This window comes from Myiozetetes cayanensis, unplaced genomic scaffold, assembly GCF_022539395.1.
Source record: "Myiozetetes cayanensis isolate MyiCay16 unplaced genomic scaffold, myiCay2020 scf12, whole genome shotgun sequence".
Lineage (NCBI taxonomy): Eukaryota > Metazoa > Chordata > Aves > Passeriformes > Tyrannidae > Myiozetetes > Myiozetetes cayanensis.
The window spans coordinates 14,897,002-14,913,580 of record NW_026086826.1 but is presented as its reverse complement, the minus strand read 5'-3'; the positions used below and the strand labels follow the sequence as shown (position 1 = coordinate 14,913,580).

The 16,579-nt window shown below is 41.6% G+C and overlaps 1 long non-coding RNA gene across 2 annotated transcripts in view; it reads right to left on the bottom strand.

Moving 5' to 3' along the window:
* Nucleotides 1-3,957: 3,957 nt before the first annotated feature.
* LOC126635312 (uncharacterized) overlaps nt 3,958-16,579 on the bottom strand; it is an 86,485-nt gene continuing 73,863 nt past the window's right edge. The window contains exons 14-15 of one of the 2 annotated variants that reach the window (XR_007627663.1): nt 12,428-12,566; nt 3,958-11,867 (exon numbers count right to left, since the gene is read on the bottom strand). This is a non-coding gene — a long non-coding RNA (uncharacterized LOC126635312). The remainder of the gene's footprint in view (nt 11,868-12,427; nt 12,567-16,579) is intronic. The other variant, XR_007627664.1, reaches the window with a different exon arrangement.

The window sequence follows — 16,579 nt, the reverse complement described above, 5'->3', positions numbered from 1 at the left end:
TCGGCGCCCCCGTCAGCCCGCCGCAGCCAATCCGCCCCCGGCTTGTTCAGGCGGAATAATAAAACCTGCCAATCCCCGGGAAGACAAAGGAATGAGTGAAAGGGGAAGGGAAAAAAAAAAAAAAAAAAAAAAAAGGAGAGGAAGGGAGGGGGCGAGGAGGAGGAGGAGGGGAATGGAGAGGAAGGAGGGAGTCAGGTGGGCAGCTCTGGCCGCGCCGCCCGGGCACTGAGCGAAGGCGTGTGGCCGTGAGGGCGCCGTCCGCCCCGCCTCGCTCCCCTCCCGGCCACCAGTTGAGAAACTTGGCGGCGAGAGCCCGTCCCGGCTGTCCCCGAGGGCAGGCCCGCTCCGCCCGGGCGGTGGCGTCCCTCGGAGCCCTTCCCGGGCGCTGGGCGCTTCCCCCGCCGCCGCGGCCCCGCCGGGCCGGGGGGAGGCGCCGAGGGGAGGCGCGGCCGCGGCAGCCGCTCCTCGCCGCCTTCGTGGCGCCCCCCGCTGCCCGCGGCCGGCTCCGGTGCCCGCACCCCGTCCTGGGGTGCCGCGCCAGGGCGGGGAGAGGCCACCGGAGCCGTGTCCGGCTCGCTCCGCGGGCGGAGGGGCCGTGCCGAGCCGCTGGCTGTCACACGTTTACCCGCTGGAGCCGAGGGAGCTGCGCTGCGGGACCCAGGCGGGCACGGCCCGCTGGGGCCGCCCCTGTGGAGGTTTCGGAGGGTTAAGCAGCCGCAATTGGCAGAACGGCTCATCAGCAGGGAAGGCAACAGCCCGGGGAGAAGCCCGGGGCTGACGGCAAGTCGGAACAAGTAATGTTCGGTGGGGACACTCAAAACCGTGAAAGAAACATCACGCATTAAACTGTCTGTGAGGCCTAAGCGCAGCACCCAGGATAAGCAGAGCACCGAATCGCTGGAACAGACGCCAGGAATAAGTGTCCCCGCGTGCGGGTGCTGTCCCCCCGCGGCCGGCGCTGCCCGGCACGGGGACACGCGCACCCTGTCACCCCGCCCGGGGCGGCGCAGCCCCATCAGTGGCACATTCCCGGGATCTGTGAAAGGACAGAAAAACTTCATAACACGAGTTTCTCGATTCCAGAGCGCTGACGTCAGCAGCAGCCAATGCAGCGCTGGCCGGACGGCAGCAGCGCCCGGGTCGCGCTCGACGTGCGGCACAACCAGCGCTGCCCCGCGGGGAGGGCAGGGCAGAGCAGAGGCCGGGCAGGGCTGGGCTGGGCTGGGCGGCCTCGCCGCCCGCGGGCACGTTCGCCGCCGTGCCAGGCAAATCCGCGGTGACGGCAGCGGGACTGAGCTACGAACCCCGTGCGTCCCCCCGATGTCCGAGGCAACAAAGTGTTTTAAACCTGCTCCTGCCGGCGGCTGACGCAGACGCGGTGCCCCGCACAGGTACGCGGAACTCTTCCCGGGAGCACTTCCTAAAGAGTAAGTGTCCCGGCACAGGAATGCAGCCCGCCCGCTGACAGCCCGGGTGCGCCCGGCCCGGGAGCCGCAGCCCAGGTGTGCCTTAACCACATCGCCACCTGTGGGCCTCCCGTATCCCTGCAGCCCGGCCTGCCCGGCCACCGAGCCGTGAGCCCAGAAACCATCTGAAGCGGAAAGAAAAACTGTCTACCTCGGAAAAAATAATCTGGGAAGACGTAGGGTAGTGTAGATACGGTTTGCTTCTAAATATATAGGAAATAAAATATTGAAATCTAAATGACACCCCGGGAATGATTTAAACGGAGGAGAAAAGTCTATTTCTGTCTTTCTCCATAGACTGGGATATGTTCAGAGTCTGCGTAAAGTGGACTGGAAGCTCATGGAAAGCTTCCAGAGGGAAAGCAGGGAGAGGACCAGTGTTGTGGTTAAAAATAATTTTTAGCATAGGCCTATGAAATATATCATCTGGATGTAATCTCCATGTACATATTACATTTAAACATACTCAGCAGTTTTAGATTTCTTATGTAGGATCTGGTACAATTTAAAATATATAAAGTAACAAGGCATATTACAGATAATCAACAATCACTGATATTTTAGCTCTCTGACAGCTAAGAGCACAAGAATAGAGCAAATGCCAAGCTAAAATAAAATCTAAGTTGTCTAATTATCTAAGCCTGTAATGGCTAGAAGCTACCAAATTCAGACTCTGGGAGAGCCATTAGGACCTCTGCTTATTGGAAAAGATACTCTACCAAGAAACTCTGCCATAGGCACTAAAATGTTTACTAGTCTTAAAACTGATAGTGATACAAAAAATGGGAATTACCTTCTCAAGCAGCAGAGTTTTAAATGCCTTAATGATATCTTCCAAATAGCATTACAATCTTCATATCTTTTTATGAAATCTAATTATCACTAATTTTTGTGATTAATTTTAACAGAGGAAACCTTAACTGAGAACATTTTGCAGAGCAATATTTTTCTAATTTTTCTTTTGTGCAGCATCTGCTGTTGCTGTGCTGTCATCTTCGTTATGTTTTTCATTGTCTATGTGCCATAATGTAATTAGTTAGTTCAACATCATCTGTGCTATTAGATGAGATGTTTCTATGGTAAGTTAACATAGTTCTGTGTAATTGGTAGATTTCAGCAGTAGGCATGAATATATCCATCAACTTTAGGTCGATTTGAGTCCACAAGATTTAAATTCACTTGGCATACGTTACCCTAGAAGACTGTTAATTTTGGCTGAATGGATAAAAAACACAATGCAGAAGAAAATCTGGCTGCTTGTATCGCGGTACTGTTTGAGTCAGGGAAAGGAAAGCATAAAATTGCTGGCTTAGTAGTTGCAATCTGAATGTCTGGAAAATGTTATAGCCTGTGATCCAAATCGTTCTTAAACCTAGACGTGCCCCTAAGATAGCAGGTAGTCCAGAATTCATCAGGGTTATCTCTCTGTTCATGAAAGGAGTCTTGGTTCTCTCCCTAAATACTGCATTCCTATGGGACCTCTAGGTTCTCTCCCTGCATACCTAAGGGACTCTTTTCCTTTTCTCATTAGAGAGAAATGTTGAGGCTGCTGCTTTGAGATCTTCCATGTGGCACTTTGCTAATCCACGTGCCTTGCCAGCTATACCTTTTGAACAAACAAACTTTTAAAACAAACTTTCTGACCCCAGTCTCTCCAGAAGAAGTGATGAAAAATCAACAGCCATTTCTTACTTTAAAGCAATGCATACTTTTACTCAACATAGAATCATCCAGTTTGGGCCTCAAACAATTTAAAAATGTGTCTGGATTAAGTATTTAAGTTGGATATCTAATGATACAGCAGAGTCATATCCTGTCAGAAGCTGGGAAGAATCCTGGATGGCTTAGAGCATTCTTTTCTAAGCAGTAGACAGTACTATTTGCCCAAAAGAGTAAGGTAAGTCACTTTTAGAAATCTGTGCATAGATTTAACTTGCTTATAAATACATGAGTAACTTTATTCACAGTAACACAGAACCATGGGAGGTAAGCACAGTTTGCTTAGGTAAGGGCTTGCAAGACCCTTTTATCATCACTGTATCCATAACTTAGGGCAGGAGCCAAATAAGATAAATGTCAATAATTATATATATTTATATTAACGATAAAGTCCACTTTTGGAAGAGCTAAGGCTATATTTGTAATGACCTCATATGGCTAAAATTACATTCACTAATTTGTCCTGTTCACATTCCTGTTGGGAGAATAAATATATGACCACAAGCCATCAGTAGGTAGCAGGAAGTCCTGCAAGTGAGTTCTGCAACTAAATCAAAGATATCAGAGTTTGTAATTCTGTGTCTTTTTTTTTTTTTTAAATTGAGAATCTCTAGAGGCCTGTAGGAATATGCATATGTGATAATAAGTTCACTACATAAAAAAAATTTAAAATTGGAAATGTTATATCAATTTTGAAAGAGGGCTTTAAATTCAACAATCTAATAAAACATTTTTTAAGCAAATAAGTTAAAATTAATTTGATACTCTTAAACATGTACTGACAATTGATTTTTGTGATGACATATCTGTAGAGTGATATTTTGTCACAAATACAAATATTTTTATGATTCATATGTCTCCATCTTTAACAAGGAAAAAAACCCCTTTGACTTACAAATATAAACTCATATAGAACTTACCCTTTAAGGTAAAAAATGTTTATTCACAGATACTTTTATAGAACTGGCATTAATATGTTGCCTCTATTCACTAGTCACTTTAACAAATGGCCAGGTTAGAGGATGGGACAGCACAATTTGATTGTTTGAAGGCCCAAATTGTAGATAAAAGTAGCTATGGAGCTACTTTAAATTTACCATACAAAAAAGAACAACTGCAAGAGAATTAAAAACCATAAAAATCTGCCTCAATCAACTGACAAAAATGTGCTTACCTAATGCAGAGGTACATACTTATATCACTAGCATTTATGCAATCTGTTACAATGAAAAATGAAAACTTAGTTCAAGCCTATACTATTTAATTAATTAGCCAAGTAACCTTAAATATGCAGAGGAAATTAGTATGCATGAGTGAATAAACAGCATGTTTAATATTTTTTGATGATGTTGTCCACACAAAATACATTTATAATTGCACTGAAGTTATTTTCAAAGGTGTGTGTCCAATAGCAAATCCTGTGTCATTAGACTATCTGTATGAGTGTATCCAGGAAATGAGTTATTTACATGTAACTCCTCGCCATGGAGGAGTACATCTGATATCCTTGTGAAGTTCCCATAACCTCTAAATGGTGTAATTTACAGAAAGGTCCACGACCAATGTTTTCCACCTATTTTCCACCTATCCACAGAGAAGACCCTTGTGATACTGGCTTGGGCTGTAGTAAACCAGTGGAGGAACATTTGCTCGAGCTGTTTTCTCTGTAGGCCTTGAGGGGATGTTCACAACCTAGAATTTCGTGGGGTTTTGCTCTATGATACCTCATTGATGGGAAGGCACAGTTTTAGCTAATACGTCTAAATGTCTGGAGTGACTCTTTCTGATGGAAATTTGACATTGGCCTTTGTTTCAAAAGGCTGAGGGAAAGCAAGGTACGGACTGAGAACTGAAACACACACATAACAGAGATCCCCTTGTTAAGTTGTCTTTTCAATTTAAGGGCTATGAGCACAGTATAAGAAAATGGAGGATTACAAAAATAAAGAGGAAGAGCAGCCTGGTGACTTGCATCTGGCAGAAATGCCTCTGTCGTATTTCATTTGAAATTTACATAGATGCCAGTAGTTATGACACAACTGTCACTTTAAGTTCACTTAACTGGACATGAAACAATAATGACAAACAATCAGAATGACAGTTCTCCTTCTATTCTGCAGTGAGGTTCTTCATATCTCAATTCTGCAACAATCGTTCTGTTCACTCCACCAGACAAATGTGCTTCTGTTATTATGATTTCCCTGTTTGACTCGATGCAGCTTTGCTGAATGTAAGAAGGAGAGTTTCTAAGCTTTCTATTAATTTTTTTAGCTCTACCATTTATCAAAGAGAGCGGTTTTTCATAACAGTTTTTAACATTAACTCTTTAATAGTTACTTGAGGATGTAATTCATTATTTGAAAACATTGTATTGCATAAGAATATTACATTATTTTTCATACAAAAATATAGCTCTCTTCTCTTCCTAAGTTGTTTTTCAAAACTGGAGCGACTCCTGTACTCCATGACCATAACTCTTTTTATCATTCTACTATGATTCAGTAGCTTTCGCTGTCTTATAAACAGTCTTACAATTAAGAGCTAATGTTAATGGAATAGATTGTTGTCATAGGATAATGGTTTCCTGCTGCTAGATAAATGCTGTGGCAATGCTAGGACATTTATTGAAAGTAATAGTGAAGACAAAGCTAAGAGATTTATTTTTAAAGCAGGTGCCACAGATCCAGTGACACCATTCTGTTACAATTGTTTTATTTCTGTTTCACTACAAGGCTGATGAAGATGGAAGCATTTTGCCTGATGTATGCAAGTGCAGCAAAGTGACAGTGGCTTATTTCACTGTAACTGAATAAGCTGCATTGCACTTGGCTCGGGAAGAGATTTATCGTGTGGCTCATCCAATCAGAAAACAGTTTATCCATTAACTATGGCTTTAAAATACATTGCATTTCCATCAACAAGATGGGGCTTGATGCTTTCTTTCACAGAAACAGTTAGGCAGAGTTCACAGAAAAGGAGGAAAGTGGGGTCCTACGGTGCTTGCTCCACCAGTCTGTTCCAGAAGCCCCACTTTCCCTCTGTGCCACAGAGACAGTAGGCTGGGGAGAGTGAACGTGCATGTTCTCCTCCTCCTGAATCAATGGTTCCTTCTGCATTGGAGGAGGGTGTTGCCTCAGCGTTAGCAGAGCAGAAATGGCAGCGTTATTCTTACCAGCAGTTTGTCTAGAATCTTGATGTTTTGGAAAGTGTGCCTTCCTTTTCCATGACTTTTAAAATTGCTCACCCCTAAATCCTCCAATGAAGAACTGTGAAAAGCAGAGCCTGTAGAACTTCACAGGCTCTCTATCTACTCTTGTAGAATTGCAGAAAAACACCTTGATTACCCCAAATGTACAACTCCTACAAAATTGGAGTCAATTGTCAGGAAGTACATGGGATCCATTCTGGTCAACAAGCTTTCTCTGGACAGATATGCCCTCTTTTCCTGACTTAGGCTTCAATAGATCCTTTGTCTTCTCTTTTGAACTGTGGAGCAGCTATTCCAAGTGGCAGTGCTGTAACTATGACAGCTTGAGGATATTCCACAAGTAATAAAGAACTTGATCCCTTCCCACAAACTCTGATCATTCCAAAGCATCTTTAAAGTTATGTTGTAAAACAGTGTAATGACTTTATATAAGTCTCTGCTAGGATTTCCTTAAGAAACAAACTAATTTTATTATTAAGGCCCATGGACCTTGACATCAAACCAGCAATTCACTGCTCCAAGGACTTACTCTCTGTAGCTGCTCACACCACAGCTCTGAAATAACTTCTAAGACCAGAGCTTGAAGGCAGTAAACAACTTTAACCTTTTCTTGACCCCAGACACATCTCTCAAACAGGAGTTCAGTAAATGCATAAATTTCACTTTAACCCCTGTGCAGACATTCTGAGAACTAATTCATTCTTCATTTTCTGAGTTTTAAGAAAATTTTTATACTAATAAATGGGCAAGTGTTACAGCACTTGTTCCAAAGAGCTATCAGATAAGGTTAGTCCTCTGCTGAGTGTAGCTCCTTATGAAAGGCGAGCCCCAGAGAGAACATCGTGGAGAAAAGCAGAAATGGGAGAGACCTGTAATCCCGACAGAATGAATCCTGGCAGCCGTGAGGTCTGTTGGGTCATCTGAAGAGCACACTCCAGCAAATACATATTCTTCCAACTAAATCTCCGCAGCAGCAGCTGTGTATCAGACCTCAGACCTCATCTTCTAATGCTTGTGCCTTCTGGTATCAATCTCCTATCTGAAGTTTAGGATTCACAGGAACAATCTAGGAGATGGAGAATTTCTGCATCTTTAAAACACTGGAGTCACTTACCCAAGTATCTTTAAGGATGTGACTGTAAATACTGTAAAGTCCTGTGATTTTATCAAAATATTTGGTGTACTAAAGTCCCAGTTCTGGAAATGGTCTAAATACAAACCTGCTTTAAACCTTTTTAATAGAAATGTTGAATTTTCCTGGTTAGGTAAAAACATTAATTCTTAAAGATCAACCAGAGACAAATAAAGATAATTTGTTCCCATTTAGTATTTTATTTAAAAAATGATTCCTCATTTGATCTAATAAATAGTGAGGAGTCATGACTTTCGAATTTTTAGGATTGCCAGTACAGTAACCAAATGTCCTATCACCACATACTGAATCCTCCTCACTTCAAGGAATTATTAAACCTGTTTTTTCAATAGGTTTCTCCACATCGCACAGGACTGCACATAATCAATATTTCACTTCCATACCACGGACTGCCCCCTCCAGAGGGCCAGAATTCCCCATGGCAGTTATCCTATCTTAAAGCAAATCCCCAGCCTCTTGCAGCTCTCTTGACTAAGGCGGCTGTGTATACCCTGCCTGGATCTGGCCCAGATGCTTTATTTCTATTGCATGAGATGATTAATTATGTGGTTTTTCTTCTGTTTGTCTGATAGAAGCTGAGGTAAGAGAGTGATGGTTGCTTAGTGCACTATTATTAAAAAGCTGCTTTTGATAGCCCTGAACAGGCTTGAGTTGTGTGCTACAGCTAATCATAAAGCTGCTTGCTTGGAAATGTAATGCTTGTTAATACTATACTGTACTTTTATAAGTAAACGAATTTTTGATTGGCTAGAGTTTAACTATAATCAGTAATTAAGGGTCAGCCATCCAGTAAACTCATTAGTTTACACCAATTACATTTGGTATAGTAACTAATGATTTCAGGGATCAAGCCATTTATTTCTAAGCTTTCAAAGTATAATTATTGTGTAAATCAGATAGAGTGTAAATCTTTTCCATACGTTTTGGTTGGTAATTGAGAAATAAAATGGTTTCCAAATGTATTCTCTGTCCAGTTTTTGTTCTGCAGTAGATCTCTCTGGGGACTCTTTAACGTATATGGAAAAGGTGATGTCAACAGAAGTGTACGCTGGGCAAACTGAGACAGGATTAATTAATAGAGATGAAAGAGAAAAGCCAGCCCCTTGCAAATCATAGTCCAGGCCTCAACTTGGACATCACACCTTAAATGACAGTTTACAATCTTAAGCGTGAGTCACACAGATTGACAAGTATTCAAAATAGGAGAGAATTGAAAATCCTTTCTGTTTAATGTATAAAGGCCTTTCCAATATGCAGTCTTTAAGATGGTGTAATCTCTGGAGTCTTTTGCTTTGAAGTTTAATATGTAGCTCTTCACATCCACATAACATTTTCAACACATTAAACAAATTAGTCTCTGGTTACAGAAGTTTTTAGACATTTACAAGTTGCCGTTTAACTAAATTTAATATGTGCCAGCGAAGTTGCTCATACACTTGTTCATTTAGAAAAATGCACTTTTGGAATGATTAATAAATAAACCAGCCTTTCCTATGCCTTCAACTTTGGTGTTTATTTGAAAGCAATCTACTTTAAAAAGACATTAATATCCCTAGAATTATTATTAGAATAATTGCTTTTACTCTTCTTGGAACACACATTTTTTCTCATTTCCCTTCAGCACAGACAGCTTTTGACTCAGATATAAACTTCCTATTATTATTCCCCACTCCCCACCCCAAAAATGAAGAATAGGAATTATACAGTTTTCACTAAGGAATAATTAATTTGTCTCAAGTATTAGAACAGAGAATTATAGAATGACTTTGAATGGTAGTCTCTAAGGAATAGCATTGTTTGTTCTCTTCGGTCTTTAATGAGCTTTAGTAAATGGCCAGGAAAAATTACCTTCTTTCTGTAATATGAGAGAAGGGAAGAATGAAGGAAGCTATAGAATCCCTGGGAGAAAGACGAGCAGACACACACACACACAGAGCCCCCTGTACCACATTGCTTCCAATGGTTAGTTCTCCTTTGGAACTGAGCACTAGAGCTCGAGTTTTCCATTACAGTTAAAACATATAATGTCCCTAACATTTTTGTAGGAGAAAAAATTCCTGGATGTCTCCCACACACTGACAGTGTCTGGCTTATATTGGGGGACAACTGCCTATAGCTGAGCTCTGGAAGTCATTCTGGCTTCCTCTGCTTTGGCATTGACTTTGTCTTTTAAGATTTCTTAGTCTATTTTTGTTGCATTTCCACCTTTAAAAGCAATTTCCCTTATAGTGCCCCAGCCTGCTGCCTTGTCTTTTAACAGACTTCTTTTCCCTCCACCACATATTTGCTGCCACTGCTTTCCAAAATGATAACTGAGGCAGCAGTGGCAAGTGCTTGCTTCAGCTACAACTACAAACCCGTCACCATGGATAACAGAATACACTTCAGGAACACCTTTTCCATCCCTTTCCCCCCACCCAGCCTCCACACATGTCCTCACTTCATAGTCCCATATCAAGTCAGTGGTGCTGAGGCAGCTGCCATTGCTGCTCTGGGGTATTGAGCGAGCTGACCCACAGCAGTCAAGAGAGACCAGCACAGTTCTAAAAGGATCTTGTCAAGCAGGGTCTCTCTCCAGTCCATCCTGTTGAAGTTATATCCCGTTTGAATAATTAAATATTAACTGGATTGCCCTGTCTGCTTGCTCTCAAAGCATTGCTGAAAGCAAGAAGCCTGGGGTTTGTTACCCTCTTTCAGGGAACACTTCCATACTTTGTATTAAGTATTGACTGGGGCAGGCCCTGGCAGACCTGGTTTCCCTGCTCCAGGTGAGTGCCTCCACTACAAGGCTGACAAGTCAAGCTCAAGCTTTCCCACTCGAAGAAAGGACTCAGGTCACCCTCCTTACAGAAGAGTTGATAATGTCTTGGGTAAGGTGCTAATTCAGGGGGCAAGAGATTCAAGTTCAAATTGCCTCAGGCACAGGCTGAATACAAGTCTCCTGTATCTTGGCTAAATTGCATCAGCCAGGAGATTGAACCGCAAAAGCTTGGGAGAGGAAGAGAGGCACAGGAGCAAGGAGGAGAGACGTGCAGAAGGTGACAGTACTGTCATTATTCTGTGAGAAAAACCTGGCACAGGCGTCCAGTTCCTAGAAAGCAGCAGAGCAAGCGTGGTAAGTAGGTAAAGCAACACTCGGTGTTACAACACCTTAGTCTGATTGTGGCTTTGGATCATGGGAGGTGCTCTCATGGCAGACATCAGATTGCTGACTAGAGTTCAGGGTCACGAGGGATGTGAAGGGAGATGATGAAAGTGGGGAGAGCTGCCTGGACCCATCCCAGACATTTAGGGGAAAGATAAAAGTAAAAAGCTGCTGCCAAAGTAAAAATAATTTCTCTCTATCACAGGCTCTCTTCAGTGCAATTGTAAGAGACGAATAAATGGAGAAAGATGTTTGAAAGATAGATAGGAGACAGTGAGGACAGGACTAGTAAGTGAGGCAGAAATGTTGGAAAGAAGACAAAGAGGAAGAAACATCAGAAAGCAACAGGAAGATTGGACAAAGAAAAAGGAAAAACCATAACTTACCAAGACACTTCACCTCTCATTGCCTCAATCTTCTGGCAATAAAATAATAACAGTAAGAGAATCACAGAGCATTTCAGTGACTTTGAAGCCCATAAATATTTAGGAGACAGTTAAGTGTCCTGGTGATCAGGATTGTGTTAAAAAGAAAGCAGGAAAATTTAAGAGAATGTTCTAACATGTCTAAAGCACTGCTATCAGAAGGAAGAAAAGGAACAGGACTTATGGGCTTCATTTTGTATGTGTAACTGAGTATTAAAATCCACACCCAAGCACACTGGTGCTTCTTAATAGTAGAAAAAATTGGGCCTGTTTCAAACCAGTAAGAACACATGGTTTAAGGCATGCAGCCGCTCTTTCTTCACTAACAACCCACTGTGACTCCTATAATTTATTCCTCCCAAGATTCATTTGAACATCTGCAGTATCATTATTTGAGTTTGTTATACTATTAGCTTTAAAATTTTATAAGCCATACAGTAGGATAGGTGACAAGTTGAAAAGTTAAGGAGGGTTAATTTAGAAGTTTTAAAGCAAAGCTATTTTTGAGTTATACAAGTAAAAAAAAGCATCTGAATCCAAACCTCCATGGTTACATTTAAGTAACTCAGAAACTGCTGAAAGGATTTTCTTCGAACTTCACTCAAGACAAATCCCTCTGGGCTAAGACCAAGCATGAGAATTTAACTCAAAAGGTGATTGTTGTCTGAAGGGAGTTTTCTTTTTCCTTTTTTTTTCCCCTCCCCTCCTTTTGCTTGTTTTGTTTGCAATGTTCCAAAAAAAATAAATAGCACTGAAAAAAAAAAAAAGGATGTGGAGTGTAACTGTTTCATATCCATTTTATCATTATAATAAGAAAAATGCTGCTCATAAACTACCTTTTTATTAAAACCAGACCCCCTGCTTTGCCTTTAGCCATTACTAGCAGTCTTGATACCCACCTCTACCAGGCACTGGATAATGCTGTAAGTGGTGGCTCAACAGAGAAGTATCAAGGTATACTCTCAGCCCCATCTGCAGCTTCTCTGCATGCTTCAGGAGCTCTGTGCAGCTCTAATATTACCCTAAATGGACAACTGAGGATTCCCCTTAACAGGCAGTCTTAGGAGAGCAGGCAATCAGCAGCTCTGCAGCACTCTTCCCTTCACTTCCCATCCCCAGTTCACGGGAGGTGAAGCATATTCTATACCTGTAGAGTGACCCAACCATGTTTTGATTTCTCACTGCTCCAGGATTTGGAATGTAAGAAATATAGCTGTAGTCATGCTTTTCTGGGCTTACTGACTGTTAACTTGGTGCACCTGGCACCATCATTCATTCTTGCCCTTCCCTTGCTGTGGCCAAAGGACTCACCTCCTAGTTGTGTAGCTGAAGGAACCCCTGTAAAGGAAGAACCTGAACAATGAAGATGGAAATTTCTGTCTTCTTTCTCAACATCCTGGAAGTCAGTCCTCTTTCATATCAGCATCATGGGTCCTGGTAGCCTGATTGTCTGGATTAAGAAAAAAGACAGTGGGGTTTTTTTCCCATCCTCTTTACTTCAACTTTCTCCCACATTTTGGTTTCTACAAATTGTCCCAGGGTAGACAACAGCCTTTCCCTTCCCCTTCTACCAGGTTTGTTTTTGATTTTCTGGCGGCACATCCCATAGTTATTCACTCATTTGTTTGTTTGTTTTTCCATTTGCAACTTTTGCCCCCTCCACAGAGCTGGCTTGCCCAGGGAAATTACAGTAACTTATTTAATTTCAAATGCATTCAAAAAGGAATTTTAATTGTTCCTTTTCATTTAGAGCAGCAACCAGATTTGGAATTTGTGAAAAACTGAAGGGGAAGGTTTGGAATATATTTGCTAAAATAATTCACCACATTTAACCCAGGCAACTCAGACATATGCAGAAACAGCTTCCCTTGCCTATCTTCCATATACATGACCTGGATTAAAAACTGCTTTGGGCAAGGGCCAACTCACTGTCTGTAGCCCTAACACAATGTGGCTTGCAAACTGTGGCAATACTGTAATATCTAGGGATTTGTTTCAGGAGATCCTGATTTTGGAACCAAAATATATGATAACTGCAAACTCAACAGTGGGAAATATAGCTGAAATGGGCATAGAGAAGAGCATCAGGAATTCAAAGTCTTAAATTCAGTTCTCCTTTATTTTAATATTGGGGAAATCTACTGTGGCAAAAGAGAGAGGCCTTAGAGTGGGTATCAGGATGTGGCAGCCTACAGAGGGAGGCAAATTTTGGCAAACATTGGGGAAAAAATCAAGAAAATTTAAAAAAATTCAAATCACAATATTTGAACAATCAGAAAGCTTTTCCATTCATAAATGTCCCATGTACTCTGTACCACCAAACTTCTGGGGTATCATTTTTCAGTCAGCACTTGGCAGTCAGCACTTTAAGCTGTCTGCTGCTATCTCATTCATACAGCTTTTTCATTGCAGGTCAATATTATCTGACTAGGTTCAGATTAAATCTTAATATACCGTTCATCTGAAAAACCTCAACTCCAAGCACATTGAAAAATTGCAAACATAAACAGTACAGTTTCTATGGATGAGGACATATTAAAATGTATTCCAAAGGGAAGAGTAGCAGGAAAAAGAGGAATGTGAAGTTATGATCATAGAGAAAAATGCCCTTTTTCAGCTGGGATTTTATGTAAGGAGAATGAATGAGGCAAAGAGAAGAAAGCTCTGTCTCCTCACTGCTGCTTCTCTAGCAAAGAGGATTTTCACATCAGCCATAGTAAAATCAAATAGAAGAATAGCAGATCTGAATATTGTATGGGAAAATGTGAAATGAGGAAGAGTTCAGTGCAGTTCAAGGATGGCAAAGCATAATGAAGGCAAATGGAAAGAGCTGAAACTGGAAGAGATGAGCTGATGGAACCTAATAGGAAGACACAAGTTTAATTAATAAAGACAGGCAGAGCAAGCTGAACAAAGAAGACTGATTTAAAATGTCAAAATATACCTTTAGTTGTGGCTGCTAAGGTAAAAATAAAGGTAACACATGTAGAAAGTTGAGGGGTGCAAGATTGGGCTTAAGGATGGCAGTGCTGAGAAGACCTGAAACTACAGAGAAGCTCCTCTCAGAGATGACAGCACTGTCTCTAGTGTTTATTGCTGCCTTCCAAATACTCAACATACTGCTCCATTAGCAAAAGAGATCACAAATCACCTCCTAATCTGTTTAAGTTAAGCCAGCCAGATTCATTTCACCTGGTGATGAACATGGATATGAGCTAACCAGGCTGGCTTTACTTGTAGTGCATTAGGGAATGCTTGTTTGGCCTCTTCTGATGGCAGAGATATGGGGAGGGACCAGGAGCAAGCAGCAAGCTGTGGTGTGGTTTTCAGCTAGTAAATGGTGTCTAAAGGCAGAGGGAAGGATAATATTTGGTCTAGGAGAACACGTAAGACTGGAACCAATACAGATGTGTGGAAGGATGCAAATTTCTTAAGTTGAATAAAACTCAAGGAAAAAGTTATTGTCAGGAATACAGAGAGAAAGAAAAGTTAATCTCTCAGCATCCCACTGATGAGAGTAAAGAACACTTGCAACAGATGAATTGGCACAGTTAGGAAGCACACTAAAAACTGACTATACCCTTATTTTACCTCTACTATACAGAGTGCTTCTGTTCTCCAAGATAGGTAGATCACGGGAAGTTTGTTTCACTTCAGCTACTGTTATAACAACTCACAGACCAAGAATTTTGGTTCTGAAAGTGTAGAGATTTTAGAAACATTAAAATAACATGAAACTGAAACATGGAAATATTCTCAGTAGTCCACCCTGTGTTGTTGCCTGTAATTATAGCTGAGAATCACAAATCAACATTTTGTTGAGAGGCCACCTCTTCTGTATTTTTAGAGGGACTGAAGCTCTAAAACCTTTGCCATTCCTTTTATATCTATCTTCTGTGTTATCGTATATATTGAGGCTCTTGATATTTGACCCAATAGGCCTTATGTTGTTTAGTTCTCCACCATTTACCTCCTTATTTTGGGTGCCTGTCATTCACATTTCTGTAAAGTTCAGCTGAAACCAGTAGTTCATGTTACTGGAACTTTGCATTACAAAAATTGAGAAGTAGAATTTGCAATCCAAGTCATTCACAGAATATTCTTATACAGCACATAATTTGCCAACAGCTAAATTAATCTTGCTTCACAATGTGAGGCTGTGTACATGTGGTTTTTGATACAAAATGGTCCAGTGAAATCAATGGTATGGGCATCATATTAACTCAGAACTAGCTTTTTCATGTCCATGAAGCTTAGTCATGTGCTTGCTAATTTAGAACTCAGAGGTAAGCAAGAATCTCAACTCTCCTTTTTAAACAGTGTGAATTTTCAATCCAATTTACCTTGCATAGATGAAAACATAAATCAGTAGCTGGTCTCCACTGCACATACTAATTTAATGAACTGGGGCTTTGACCACGTGTATTTACACTTTGGGAACCTGAAGACCTTTCCCTCTATACTGCATTAGGATTGGATGCATGCCAAAGAACTATCTATGATCTGAAGGGAGGGGGAAAAGGCAGCCTGGCCCACCAGTTAGCACCAAGGTCTAGAACAAGGGTATGAGACAGGTCAGGGGTCAAGCACCATCCATAACCTCCAGCTGATGATCAGTGGAAGTAATGCAAGTGCTGCTGCAGTAGCACCACAGCCCAGACAGAAGCCCCAAAGCACATTCCAGGACAATGTCTGGGGCACCACAATTTAGTTGGAAAGGTTTGTATCCAGAACAACATGGATGATCTAGAAAAAAGCTCCAAGAAGAGGGTGACACAAAAATTTCCTCAGACCTACATTTTAGCTCATTGCCTGTTATACTACAAAACAAAGCACATTTGGGGGTTTTGTCTAGTAGGTTTCCAAAAAAGGTGTATCATGAAAGGTCTGTCAGTATGCAAAATGAAGTTTAGAATAAAAAGAGGATCAATATTTATGCACAATCATGACTGCTTTGGCACCTAGTCATATTGGGTGACCTTTGTTGACATGACTGTGACCTGAAACAGAGACTCCAAAACAGCAGTGTCTCCTCAGCTCTGCCTCCTCTTTGCCTTGTCCCAATGACCATTGACCCAGAGGGATGAAGCCTCGCACTAATCATTCTCAGACCTCGATGCAAGTCCATTCATCAACAGTTCCCTTCTGCTGTTCTAGTCTAAACCAGTTCTCTTCACACACTTGTCCAGGCAACAACACATCCACTCCCCAGTTGTTTCAGATGTGCAAAACAGTGAAAATAGACTTCTCTGAGCAGATGTTCCTGAGCAGATAATCTCAAAAACATGACAACAAATGTCAGGTGTCTTTGGCTTCACAGAGAAGGTTGAGGTAAAGCTGGAAAAAAGCAGAATAAAGGCAATGGATAGGGGTAGAGTATAGAAAAACAAAATGCTGCTGGAACATCAATTCATCATACAAAAGCAGAAACTGCAAGAAACATTCAGGAAGGGCTTCTACTGG